This window comes from Pleurodeles waltl, chromosome 3_2 (assembly GCF_031143425.1).
Source record: "Pleurodeles waltl isolate 20211129_DDA chromosome 3_2, aPleWal1.hap1.20221129, whole genome shotgun sequence".
Taxonomy (NCBI): Eukaryota; Metazoa; Chordata; class Amphibia; order Caudata; family Salamandridae; genus Pleurodeles; species Pleurodeles waltl.
The window spans coordinates 159,914,830-159,928,802 of record NC_090441.1 but is presented as its reverse complement, the minus strand read 5'-3'; positions in this window follow the sequence as shown (position 1 = coordinate 159,928,802).

Genomic DNA, 13,973 nt, shown 5'->3' with positions numbered 1-13,973 from the left:
CTGCTTACTGGTGTAGGTGGATCTTACATTACTATTTTAGAAATGCCACTTTTACAAAGTGGGCATTTCCCAGTGCTTATGACCCTAGTGCTTGGCAGCCTGACTCCAGTCTACATCTGGGGCAGAGTGACAGCTCCACTTGGTGCATACTTTCCAGGAGGGGCAGAGTGTGACAGAAGAGGCATCTGCATCCATCTGCATACTGATAGTCTTCTTGGGCAGGAGAGATGCAGGGTTGTGTACACCTTACATGTGAACAGGCTGTGTCCTGCTCTCACACAATGGATCGATTACTCCCTACTGATGTCTGGAGACAGGGCTGGGTTGAAAGGATGTTGTGCTTCACTTGAAAGGGCTCCTTTGAAGTTACCCCCTGAACAAAGGCATTTTTGAGTATAAGTAGAGAGGCTCTGCTCGCAGATTTTAGAGCACTTCTGGAACTGGGACTGAACCTCTGCAAGAGGGACTGCTGAGCTGTACAAGAACTTATCTGGACTGCTCTTCTGTTTGTCTCCTTGCTGCCTGGTGTCTACTGGGTGGCATGTAGGCCTTACGCTTGTGACGCGTAAGCGTGTGTGATGTATTGTGTTTACGGCCGGTTGCTCGAAGCCATATGTACCAGACGGATCTCGTACGCTAGAGGAGCTTGCGGTGGCAGAGTGGCTTGTGGTGGCGTGCACGCGGCGAGGCCTGCTTACACACTGGTCAACTGACGCGCAGGGGTAGAAATGAGGAAATTAGTCAATATTAGTCTGTACCCCTTGCCTGTAAAAATGAAGTCTCTGGCCGAAGGGATTAATCATTCATACTACCATGAGCTTTACGCTGCTTCACTTCCTAGTCCAGCCTCGTTCTTTACACCGCGATGGAGCCGCAGCCGTCTTCAGCACCACTTCTGTAGTGTTCACGTAATCACAGGACTCAAGTAGGTTCATATACTTTGTTGCAGCTCCATACATGGTCAGCAATCTCGACGTAGCTTTCTCTCACCCCCAACCGCCCCCCCCCTAATCCTCACACACATCACATTCCATGTTCGCATGACACATAAATCTAACTTGAGCCCTGCAGAGACATAGAATGTGATCAGTTTAAAACCAATTACAACAATATTCCATGTTAATTCCTATGAGAAACGTCTGTCACAGATACAGAAAAAAAGCTGAAAGGAATTACACCAAATTTGGCAAAAAGTTGGATCTTTACTCAGAAAGAGTGCTTGATATTGTTTGGTGTGTATCTATTCAGAATTTGTTCTAGAAATTTGCATTTAAAGAGGTGCTCGGGATGGTCATGGAGAGGTTAAAATTGGTATATCTGGATGGTTGATCCAGCAGGAGCCCTGCTATACTAACATTTTTAAAAATAGTGCCCTCTGATTGGTCAAGGAAGCCTTTTCTCATTTTGTTCTTTTTGTGCTACTGGATAGGTACTAGTCTGATAGTACCACGCAATATTATTGGCCAGTCGCAACTTGTAAGTAAATGTTGCATAGGCTATTACAGGACCCAGGGACTCGGTCCAGTGGTTGGAATGTTCTTTTTAAAATAGTATAGGCGTGCAGGGTAAGGATACCCTGACCTCTAGGGACTTGTGGAGGGAATGGAGGTCGAACAGAGGGATCCCCTTCCACCCAGATCCAAAAGTAAAAAAAAAAAAAAAAAAAACATTTGTGACATGGTTACTGCGGTACTCAAGTGGATGCAGGGAGTAGGAATGCCCCTCCAGAGAGGTACTTCAGTACTCCTTCCTCTCAAGAGTCCCCCTACAGTATCATGCAAGCCTCATCATGTGAAGCTTGTGCAGTACTGGCATAAAATGAGGGCCATATTCATAGGCCCTTAGCGCCACAGGAGCACCACTTTTTGTGGCTTAAAGCCACCTTGTAAATACGGCCCCTTCCCACGCAGCACTGTGCGTGGAAGGGGGGTGCAATGGGTGTTGCTGTGGGCGTGCCACAGCAACACCCATTGCATTGTGACGCTGCCTCAGATTTATACAATTTCGTAAACCTGAGGCAGGGCCAAAATCTAACGCCACCCCCAGGGGTGGCTTTAGCAAGGCGCAATAAGAAGGAATACTTTTATTCCTCCTAGTTTTTTGCTTTTTCTATGCGTGCTGCAGAAAGCACGCATAGAAAGAACAAAATGCCAGAAATGATTGTGTATGTGCGGGAAGGTGTCCCTTCCTGCGCATAAACAATCATTTGAACATGACGCTTAGGCACTTCTGTGTGTGCTGCATTGTGCAGCACACACAGAAGTGCCAAAGCGCCATTAGTGATTGTTTGTGTGCAGGAAGGGACACCTTCCCCCACAAAAACAATCACACCCCTCAACACAGACATCCTTGCACAATGGTGCAAGGATGCCTGCGTTGGCAGCTAAATTTAGTGCCCGCTCAGGGGGAATCGCAGGAGTGCGCCGTATTCAGTTAAAAACGGCGTATCCCTACGTTTTTGAAGTGACGCAGCCCGGCGCAGCATCACGCTGCGCAACTTTTCAATAAATCTTGCCCTTAGTGCTTAATTTGAGTCAGTGGTTTCTGGTGCTCAGCACCAGCAATTAATTCAGTTCTTAACACCCGTGATTATGACAGTCTACACACATGGTGGCTCTGTCCACCAAATTTTGGTATGAGTACACTAACAGCTGTTTATTAATTTAATAATATACATTAACAGTCACTAATACATGCTACTCAAGCCATTCTTATAACTTTGGGGGCCTTGAACAGTGTGTATTGTCACACTTGTAGGAGTGTGATGGTTAGTAGTTTTATTAGTACTGTAACCAGCAGTGCTGGCAGGGGCAATGGATGGTTTAGGCTGCTGTGTCTTCCTGAAGAGTGCCCAGGCATTTCTTGTTTTACAAATTAAGCACTGAGTACAATAGTGGTGAAGTTTTTGCGGCCATACCTCTGAAGTACCGTAGTACCTAGGAAATCATCAATGATGTCCTTTAAGATGTCATTAATGATATCGTGAGTGATGTCACTGACCATGAGTGATGTAATATATGAAGTCATAAGCAGTGCATTACAGGGCCCCAAGTTATAGGTAGCTGAGGTAAGCATAACTGCGGAATTTCAATGGTTTTGTATATGTGAAATGTGAGCCTAACTATAACGTCCCTGTAACCTTTGTTTTTTCCAGTGAATTTTTATGTTTTTTTTAAATTCTTTTTCCTAACTATGACGTCTCATTAACCTTTGTTTTATTTCAGTGAATTTCTATGTTTTTTTAACGTAAAGTAATTTTCATTAATTAAAATTAATCCAACCACTGCTGTACATTGCTGAATTGCCATGCACTGCGGGGGTTGGCCGCAAAGCCTGGCCTGTGGCCAACCCTTCATAACCACCCAACCCCACGCTGCGCACGGTCTTTGGCCCCGCACGGCAGGAGCTGGACTCGGCCTGCCTCTCTGGGTGTGAGAATAGGTGTGAGATGGTGTATCTGGGTGTGAGAGTATCTGTCTGAGTGTGGGAGTGGGTGCATCAGTGTGTTAGTGGGTCTGTGAGTTGGTGTGTCAGTGTCTGTGTGGGCCTGTGTGTGGGTGCATCAGAGGGTTTCATTGGATCTGTGAGTGGGTGTGTGAAAGTCTGAGTGGGTCTGTGAGTGGGTGCAAAAAAGGTGAGATCACCTTTCAGTTTAAAATAAATTAAAGAAAGAAAATGACCATGGACACACCTGGAGTAGAACCCTCAATTTTCAATGCAAGGGTCTGTGAACTTAACCTTTAGGCCAGCGGTTCCCAACCTTTCGACTTCTGTGGATCCCCACTTTATCATTACTGGAACCCAGGGATCCCCACTGAATCATTATTGGAATCTGGGGATCCCCCACTGAGCCATTACTGAAAGCTGGGTACCTAATATGTTAATATTATTTAATTTTATAAGCAGTCACAGACCCCCTGAGGAGGCTTCACGGACCCCCAGGGGGCCCCAGACCACAGGTTGGGAACCACTGCTTTAGGCCATAGGTGACTCTTTACTGTGATGCTTCCAGACATACTCATGACAGTCAACCCATGTATTTGATTGGAAAGAAACATGAATGTTCCATCAATGTACACAATCAAAACACTAGTAAATAAATACACACACTGCCAAGCCATACTAGGATGTGAACCTTCAGCCTAATGAGTGACACCACAAGACATTGACCATTATTTCAGAAGTGACTCTGTTCTGCTCTGCATCCAAACAAAACGATTTATTTGTACCAATCATCTTGCTAGTCTTACTCTTTGAAGTCATTGTGTGGGGAGACCATTTCAATGACAATCTCTCTCTCTCTCTCTTCCATCCCATAACGGGAGAGGGAGTGACACTACCACAGGGGGAGCCTGAAGGTCCCAGCAGTCCTAGCTGAGTCCCTGCATCCTGCGGGAGCTGGCACTGCTCCTACAAGCAGGGAGCTGCTTTAAATAGCAGCTCCCTCCTTGTAGACGCAATGTTTTTGTCTGTTTCCCAGCATGCATATTTGCATGCAGGGAAACAGATGAAAACTCAGTTTTCTGCCAGCCTGAGCTGTTTGACAGATCTCATTGTCAGAAAGCAGACTTTGTTTGCCTTTGCTTGGTTGGAGTTGTCAGTTCCCACTACACAAAAGCAAACAGCTATGTCCCGGGGGCGAGCACCCCAGGACATAGCAGGAGCTGGCCCTGGGGAGGTAATGGTTCCCAGGGCCATCATTAGCTCCTCGAGTGGGCCCACGCGCTCCCCTCCAAAGACTTTTGCACTGGAGAAGTGATGGTCCTTGGGGCCAGGGGTCAGCATCGGATCTCCCTGATTATTGTTTTTTAGCCCCGGGGAGGTGGTGGTCCATGGGTGTGCAGGGGTTGCCATGTGCCCCACCACAGAAAACTAAGGCCCTCATTTCAACCATGGCGGTCGGACGAGACTGACTGCCAAGGCTGAACCACCAGTCGGCCACACATGCGGCAGGAAACCCGCCGGCCGCATTTGGACATCTCCGCTGGGCCGGCGGGCAGAAACAATGTGGCGGCAATGTGGCGGTGCGGCGGGTGCAGCAGCCCTCGTCGTGCTTTTCACTGTCTGCCGGGCAGACAGTGAAAATCGCGACGGGGCTGTGCCTGGGGGCCCCTGCACTGCCCATGCCAAGTACAGGGGCCCCCAGGGGCCCCACGACTCCCCTTACCGCCATCCTTAAAGGCTTGCGGTAAGGGGAGTCAAAATCCCCAGGGCAGCTCTGCCCTGGCGGATTCTGACTGCCGGGACATCCATGGTGGTAAACCGCCGTTCCTGGCAGTGTGACCGCGACGCTACCACGGTGGTCATAATATGGCGATTCGTACCGCCAGCCTGTTGGCGGTACGAACGCCACATCAACCCTGGCGGTCGGTGACCGTCAGGGTTGTACTAAGGCCCAATGTCTTTGCCCCAGGGAGGTGGCACTCCCCAGGCCTGTGAGGGGCCACATGCCCCCGCACACATCTAAATCTTCTCTCTGGGGAGGTGACAGTCCCCAGGGTTGTGGGGGATGGCAGCCCCCGGACATACATTATTAGTTTAGCCCTAGTGAGCTGGCAGGCTGTTTGGCAAGCCACCGGACAACAAGAACTCAAAGAGCCCAACTCGAAGGGAAAACCAGTCCCAGGAAATAACATATGCAGGAAAAACCTCACGATGTCACGAAAAATTCAGGAAGTCTTCTGATCAGAACCTATAAGTAATAAAACAGGTAGGTAATATCCAAAATAAATTGAACAAATTTCAATAAAATTGATATTCATATAAATAACATTAAATTGTGTGGGTAATATATAACAACAGATCATCATCTTCAACACATCATTTTTTATTCAATAAACAATTGTTCCTAAGGGCGGGATAATCCTCGCCTCCGTGTCCTTAATAGAATTGAAAAATCTTGACATGTAAGCTAGAATTTTTTTATTCTATGTCAGGACCGGAGGCTCCGATTATGCTAGTTTAAAGCTTCTCCATTACTACAGTGGCTACATCCAACACAGGCTTGTGATAAAACTTAACGAAAAGTATTTTCTGAAGACCAATCGGCAGCCTTCATAATGTCTTCAAAGCGGGAACCCAGAGCATATGATTTGGAGGCCATAGCTCCTCTAGCAGAATGAGCTCCAAAATGTTTGGTATCTATACCTGCTTCATTCATTAACCATCTCATCCATCTAGCTATGGTAGCTGAAGTAACTGGTTTAAAAGGCGTTTGCAAGGAAATTAACAATTGACCTTTAACATCATGTCTAAACTCATCTGTAACAGCTTCATACTCCTTTAAACAATGAACTACACATAACTTAGAATTGTCAGGATACACTGGATATGATACTGACCTGTAATTCGTTTTAGTCCTTCTTGTCACCGTAAAGGTGACTCCATCCGGGGAATATACCCTACTAGCTAAGTCTAGCGCTCTGACATCCGACACTCTCTTACAAGAAATGAGACATAATAACATGGTCAGTTTTGCTGAAAGCTGCTTGCAAGACAAATACCTATTGGCAGGCCAAGAATCCAAGAATGTTTAAATAATATTAACATCCCATAACACTGAATATTTTGCTTGAGGAGGTTTAGAGAGACGTATACCCCTCAACAGTTTACAAATTAAAGGATGTTCTCCAACAGGTTTACCTTCAAAATGGAGATGCCCCGCTGAAATGGCTGATCTAAAATTATTGAGCGTCCGATATGCTAAACCTGAACTTGCTAATTCCGCTAGGAAGTTAACGATCAACTCAATATGTGCTTCCACCGGATTGACACCTCTTCCATCACACCAACTACTCCATCTGCGCCAGGCTGAGGCATATCTTTTATGGGTACTACCGGCCCAGGCCTGTTTAATGTAGTCCGCAGCTTGTTGCGAAATGCCTGGGGTACTCCATCTTGACATGAAATCAACCAAGCTAACAGAGTCAACTTCTCTGACGAGATCATTGGATGTTGAAGGCCCTCTGGATTCAAAAGAAGATTCCGACTGGGAGGGATGAGAAGAGGAGAGGCACAAGCTAATTGCAGAGCTATAGGGAACCAAGGTTGCGCTCTCCAGAAGGGTGTCACCAGAACAATCTCTGTCTTCTGTCTCCGTACCTGAGACAACACCCTGGCAATCATCAGAAATGGCGGAAAGGCATATCCCCGAAACTGAGACCAATCTTGGAGAAATGCATCCGTCTTCATTGCACAAGGATCTGGGCGCCTAATGTAAAATTTTGGTATCTGAAAATTGAGCAGAGAGGCAAACGGATCCACTTCACAAATGCCCCATTCCTTGATTATCTGAGAAAAAATCATTGGATCCAGTTTCCAGTCGCTGGAATCTGTCAGATACCTGGAATTCCAGTCGGCTATAATGTTCTGGTCTCCCGGAAGATATTCCGCAATAACCACTAGACGCTGTGTCAGACAATAATGCCAAAAATCCTTGGCAATCTCTGCCAAAATTCTGGATTTCGTCCCCCCCAGTTTGTTGACATACCTCACTGCTGAGACATTGTCCATCCGCAATAGTATGCAACAATCTGTCTTCTGTGGGGAAAGACTCTTTATGGCAAAGGAACCCGCTAGAAGTTCCAGGCAATTGATATGCAAAGTTTGTTCCCATTCCAACCATCTGCCTCCTGTCACTAGAGAATTGCAGCGGGCTCCCCACCCCCAGCGGCTGGCATCGGATTCGATCACCACCTCTGGGTGGGACCCGAAAATCGCTCTGCAATTCCAGGCTTCCATATGATGAAGCCACCATTGAATCTCTGATCTTACCTCGACAGTCAATAGAATCCGTTCTGAGTAATTCAGACCCTGTTGAAGATGTCTGATTTTGAGTCTCTGTAGAGCACGGTAATGTAAAGGGGCTGGGAAGATCGCCTGAATAGACGAGGCTAACATCCCACTACCCTGGCTATGTTCCTTAAAGAAACAGTCGGGCTGGCCAGAACAGACCTCAATTCCCTCTTGATGTTGCAAATTTTTTGAGAGGGAAGAATAAGCTGACATAGGACTGAGTCTATCTGAAAACCCAGGAATTCTATCACCTAAGTCGGTTTCAACAATGACTTCTGCACATTGATAAGGAAACCTAAATCTTGCAGAAGACTGATGGTCCAGTTCAAATGAGACAGAAGGACTTGGGGAGAATGAGCCATCAGTAAAATATCATCCAGGTATATGATCAATCGGACTCCGTTGGCTCTTAGCCATTCCATCACAGGCCTCAGTAGCTTCATGAAGCACCAAGGGGCTGATGACATTCCGAACGGGAGAGCAAGAAACTCCAGGCATTGGCCTTTCCACAGAAATTGAAGAAATCTCCTGTGAAGAGGGAAAATTGGAATCGACAGATAAGCATCTTTTAGGTCCAGGCGGACCATCCAATCTCCTTCTAATAGAATATCTCTAAACATGTGAATGCCCTCCATCTTGAAATGCCTGTACAGAATCCAATGATTGAAATCCTTTAGGTTCAAGACTAGGCGGTGTCCTACCCTTTTTTTGTCTACTACAAAAATAGGGCTGAGAAAACCGTAAGGGTGAGGAGAGGAAAACTGTACGGCACCTTTGTCTAATAAGGCCTGAACCTCTTTGTCTATAAAAACTTGATTTGCTAGGGAAAAACACATCTGGAGAGGCGGGTTGTGTTGCTTGGGAGTACTGATAAACTCTAGGTGAAAACCCATGACCGTTTGGAGAATCCAAGGGTCTCCAGTGATCCCTCTCCAATTTTCCGAAAAAAATGCCACTCTGCCCCCAAGTGTCACCTGAGAGAAATGAAAAATGCTCACCTGCGTAACTTGTGTCCTGTATGGCTCCTTGTTGTCCTCTGCGAGAACCTCTGTGGAAGCGAGGACGCCCTCCTCTGGGGAGAGTGGGGTAGAAGGTGGAATCCTGTTCACCATACCAACTTCCTCTGCCTCTGGGGTAATAGTTCTGAGGACTATTGATTGTTCCTGCGTCCCCCGTAACGACCGGCCCTGACAAAAAGACCCTGTCTAAAAACTTTTTTGAAAGACATCTGGGCTTTGTCTAATCATGAAAAGGTGTAACAGAACTTGGCCACATCCTTAATAAAGAAGGACCCAAAGAGAAGTCCATTGGCAGAAGGACCCACTTCCGAAGTAGCTAACTCCGACAGCTTAGGGTCGATACGCATCAGAATAGATTTCCTGCGCTCGGAAGATATGGCGCAATTAGTGTTTTCTAGTTGACAAATGGCTCTTTGGGCCCAACCGATAAGGACATCCGTGTCTACGGGAGATCCTGATTCTTTCGCCAGATAAGCCATCTCGAGAATCTTAGTCAAGGGACCGGAAAGGTCCAAATGTTTGTCCTGACAATTACGCCATTATCTATCAAAACTTTTTTAGGATCCTTTGCAAACTTCCTCATAAACGTAACCATAGTGGGGTCAATTTCTGAGGCATCAGAAACTTTACCTTCTAAATCTGGTCTGGGACACTCAGCTCTCAATCGAGATCGGACCTCCTTATCGAAGCTTTTTCTAATGTTATACTGAACATATTGGGCCACCTCAGGAGGAGGAACCCAATTGGAAGCTCTGGGATGCATAATTTCCGTGGGATCAAAGTCCAAAACATGATAAGGCGGAACAGACTTTTTGTTTTCTTACTGGGAACCGGAGTATCCGAGTCATCCGAATCCTCGGAAGACGAATCTTTATCAGAGGAGGAAGGGGAAAAGGAGACATCCTTTATAGTTATGTTCTCCACTACGCTTCTTGCGAAGTTTATCGAAGGTGTCGGCGTGAAGCTCACTAACATCTGTGTGAGACTCTTCTAAATTCTTAGCTTTAGCTTTTGCCTTTTTACCTTCGGGTTGAGGTTGTTGGCCTTGTACCCAACCTTGGGAGCGCGCGTAATCAAAAAGTTGACCTGAAAAAGGTCCCAAGGCTCTCACTAGGGCATCATTCACGGATTGCTGGACCCTAGTATCAAGGGCTTCCACTAAATTAACCCAACTCCTCTGTGTAATATTCTGTTTCTTGATCATCCCACTGAGCCATGTTATAAAGTATCAAAGGGAAAAATATATGTTCAATAATATATAGATAATGTAGATGAACAAATATATTTTTTAATGTCTTTTAATATATTTTTTAAATTGACAGGGGGAGTGCAAAAACCCCAAATCAGGCAAAACAATCAATGCCCACTATAAAATGTGGGGGGAGCTGCCTGATAGCACTCTAGGCAGAAGCCTAAAAATTATTTTACAACCCTCGCTATTATTTTTTATAACGGGGCATCTGGGAGCACGAAGATTTCAAAGACACTGTGCCCTGGCACACGCGCACAGCAAAAAGACAAGCCGATCACTCAGAAAGTGAAACTGAGGATCGGCTCGTTTCCGATGTGTGCGCACGCGCGCGCAAGAGCAGAGGCAATCGAAAAAAGACTATGTGGAGCACACGCAGTTAAGCTCCGGCTCCCACTCCACCAGAACGGGCAAAAGGATAAAAAAAAAAAAATCTGTAAAAAAACGATAAAAACAACAGCGCGAGACGTGCTTAAACGATCACTGAAAGCGCGCTAAATCGCGACGCTGATAAGTAAAAATAAAGCATTTAAACACACCGAAAACCATCTACGTACAAGGATAAGGTAAATTTGAGGTACTTATCTGCTGCGAAGCAGCAAAGAAAGAGGAAGTGACGTCGAGGGGCAAGATATTTATGGACTAGGGTCATGGTTGGTGATTGGACCATGTGACTGTGTGAAGCATCATGGGATGTATAATTTTTTGTTTATCTGTATTTTGATTGGCTGCTGTTTTAAGTCAGTAAAGAAAGAGATAGCATAATCGGAGCCTCCGGTCCTGACACAGAATTGTAGGGTGCTGGCATTTTCTTTGACATACTACATCAGGAGATCAGTAAAGTGTCCGGCGACATAGCCAATTTGTTTGATATCAATCAGTGCATCTGGCAACCTGCAGCCTTAGGGTATTTGCAGGAGTTTGCGGTACGAATGTCTGTCAGGCCTTTCGTGGATAAGAAGTATTTATGTGCGTCTCAAGAGAGAGGCCTCAGGGCAGCTAGTACCAGACAATGCTATTTGTGCACAGGATTGCAATGTCGTGTAAGGGCACAGGAGGTCTTATGTGCAACAGCACTTATTGTGTGTTCAGCCCACTAATTAATAAGTCATCTGTGGGGTAACTGTGGCAAAGGGAGCTGAGTTGTTGTTTTACTGGCTGGACCAATGTACTCTTGCGCTGGACCATTAAGGTGAAGTCACGAAATATGGCTATCCGGGCATTATCTAGTAGTATAGGTGATCTTTCTCATGCTTGATGGAGGATCATGTTCCTGTCCCTGAAATTCAAACTGCAGGCCACAGTCAGCCAGGTAGGTGCCCCGGACGCTGGTCTATGCCCCGCACACTGGTCTGTGTGCCCTTTCCACCATAAACAGAGCTGATAGGCCCTCCGGGCCACCTGTCTACGAAGCCAGTCCTCAATATATTATGTGAGATCGGGATCTTCGGTTCCCTCTAACATTGTTACATCTCACTCATCTGTATCCTCAGCTCAGCCCTGCAGAATTTCTACCTGACGTTGAAGGTGGGCTCCAGTAGTCATCTGTTCTTTTTGCTATGGAGTGAAGAAGGAGAAGGCTGATTCGTTTTCCTTGACCCTGGCACTCAATTTATTGAGGTCATCTTTGAGGATAGCAAGATCTGGTAAGGTCCCCCATATGTTTTTCAATGGACTGGCAGGAGTCATGGATTTCCTTTAGGATTATGGTGGTCATTACAACCCTGGCGGACGCTGTTAAAGCTGCGGAAATGCCGCAAACAGGCCGGCGGACAAAAAAAGGGAATTATGACCCTGGCGGAAACCGCCAACAAAGACAGCCACTTTAACACACCGCCCGCCACGGCGGTGCAAACAAGCAGCGCGGCGGTCACCGCCAACAGACAGGCGGAAGACAATGTACCGCCCACAGTATTACAACCCGCCAATCCGCCACCTTTTCCGGGGCGGATTCACCGTGGATAAAAACACGGCGGAAACAGCCTTTGCTATGGGAAAACGCTCACCTGAACACATCCCACGAGGAACAAGGACTCCATGGAGCCGGAACTCCAAATACTCCCTGCCCTTGTGTTTCTGCTCCTCTACGACCACCAGCTACGTAGGCGCCGAAGACAACGGTGAGTACTGCACCTACGACATGGGGGAGGCAAAAGTTAGGGGGACACCCACAAAAAACACCCCCACCCCCACCCTCGCATATTACAACATACACACCAATGCATTCACAAAAATCACAGTAACAACCCACAATCCCCCCTGAAGAATGAAAAGACAATGCGAAATTCGGTCAAACCTTGTAATGTGGCAATATACATGTCCTAAAAAAATATACAGATATATATTTGAAAATCAGTCATAATTATATACAATACGAGAAGTAGTGCAGATATGTAAATAACAATGTCCGTGAACCAACAGTCCAAAAATGCATGGGCGAGGCCCACAAAGGATACCTGACCACAATCGGAGAGAACACTGCCGGGGCATCAGATAGAAGTACTACAGGCACCTCAGGGGGAAGGGAAGGGGGGGCACCTCAGCCGGATGAGTGCAAAGCCAGAACCACGACAGGGCTCCATGCCCATTGATGTATCCTGGGGAGTGCAAAGCCACAGTCTCTCAAGTCTCACAAGTGGGTGGCTTGCCCACTGTGCCATCCTGGGGAGTGCAAAGCCACAGTCTCTCAAGTCTCTACAGTGGGTGGGTTGCCCACTCTACCATCCTGGGGAGTGCAAAGCCACAGTCTCTCAAGTAGATGCAGGTCTCTACTGGTACTGGGGGGGACTGGTGCCCAGACTGGACGAGTCTCCCCGTGAAAGTTCCTGTCCTGTCACTGTCCCAGCTGCACATGGGATAAGGATGCCTGATGTGGCGGGCCATTCATTCCTACCCGGTGCTTGCCCTGTTCAGCGGTGCCTTGACATGGCAGTGTTTGCCCTGTTCAGCGGTGCTTTGACATGGCGGTCTTTGCCCTGTTCAGCGGTGCTTTGCCATGGCGGTCTTTGCCCTGTTCAGCGGTGCTTTCCCATGGCGGTCTTTGCCCTGTTCAGCGGTGCTTTGACATGGTGGTCTTTGCCCTGTTCAGCGGTGCTTTGCCATGGCGGTCTTTGCCCTGTTCAGCGGTGCTTTGACATGGCGGTCTTTGCCCTGTTCAGCGGTGCTTTGCCATGGCGGTCTTTGCCCTGTTCAGCGGTGCTTTCCCATGGCGGTCTTTGCCCTGTTCAGCGGTGCTTTGACATGGCGGTCTTTGCCCTGCTCAGCGGTGCTTTGACATGGCGGTCTTTGCCCTGTTCAGCGGTGCTTTGCCATGGCGGTCTTTGCCCTGTTCAGCGGTGCTTTGACATAGCGGTCTTTGCCCTGTTCAGCGGTGCTTTGCCATTGCGGTCTTTGCCCTGTTCAGCTGTGCTTTGCCATGGCGGTCTTTGCCCTGTTCAGCAGTGCTTTCCCATGGCGGTCTTTGCCCTGTTCAGCGGTGCTTTGCCATGGCGGTCTTTGCCCTGTTCAGCGGTGCTTTGACATGGCGGTTCCGGACTGTTCAGCAGTGCTTTGACATGGCGGTTCAGATACGGACATTGGTGTGTGGCATGACGTTCCATCATTGCCCAGCGGGGCTGTGGCAACCGGGGCCCTCCAGGGCACTGACTCCGGCGGTGGCGGTGGTCTCCTGACCAGTGACGATACTTGGGCCCTCCTGGGCTGTGACTCTGGCGGTGGTCTCCGGACCAGTGACGATACTTGGGCCCTCCTGGGCTGTGACTCTGGCGGTGGTCTCCGGACCAGTGACGATACTTGGGCCCTCCTGGGCGGTGGTCTCTGGACCAGTGACGACGGTGCTGGTGGTTGTGTGTCGACCGCCGGAAATGATGGCGCACTTCTCCGCCGTGACACTCACAACAGGCTGGGCAGAC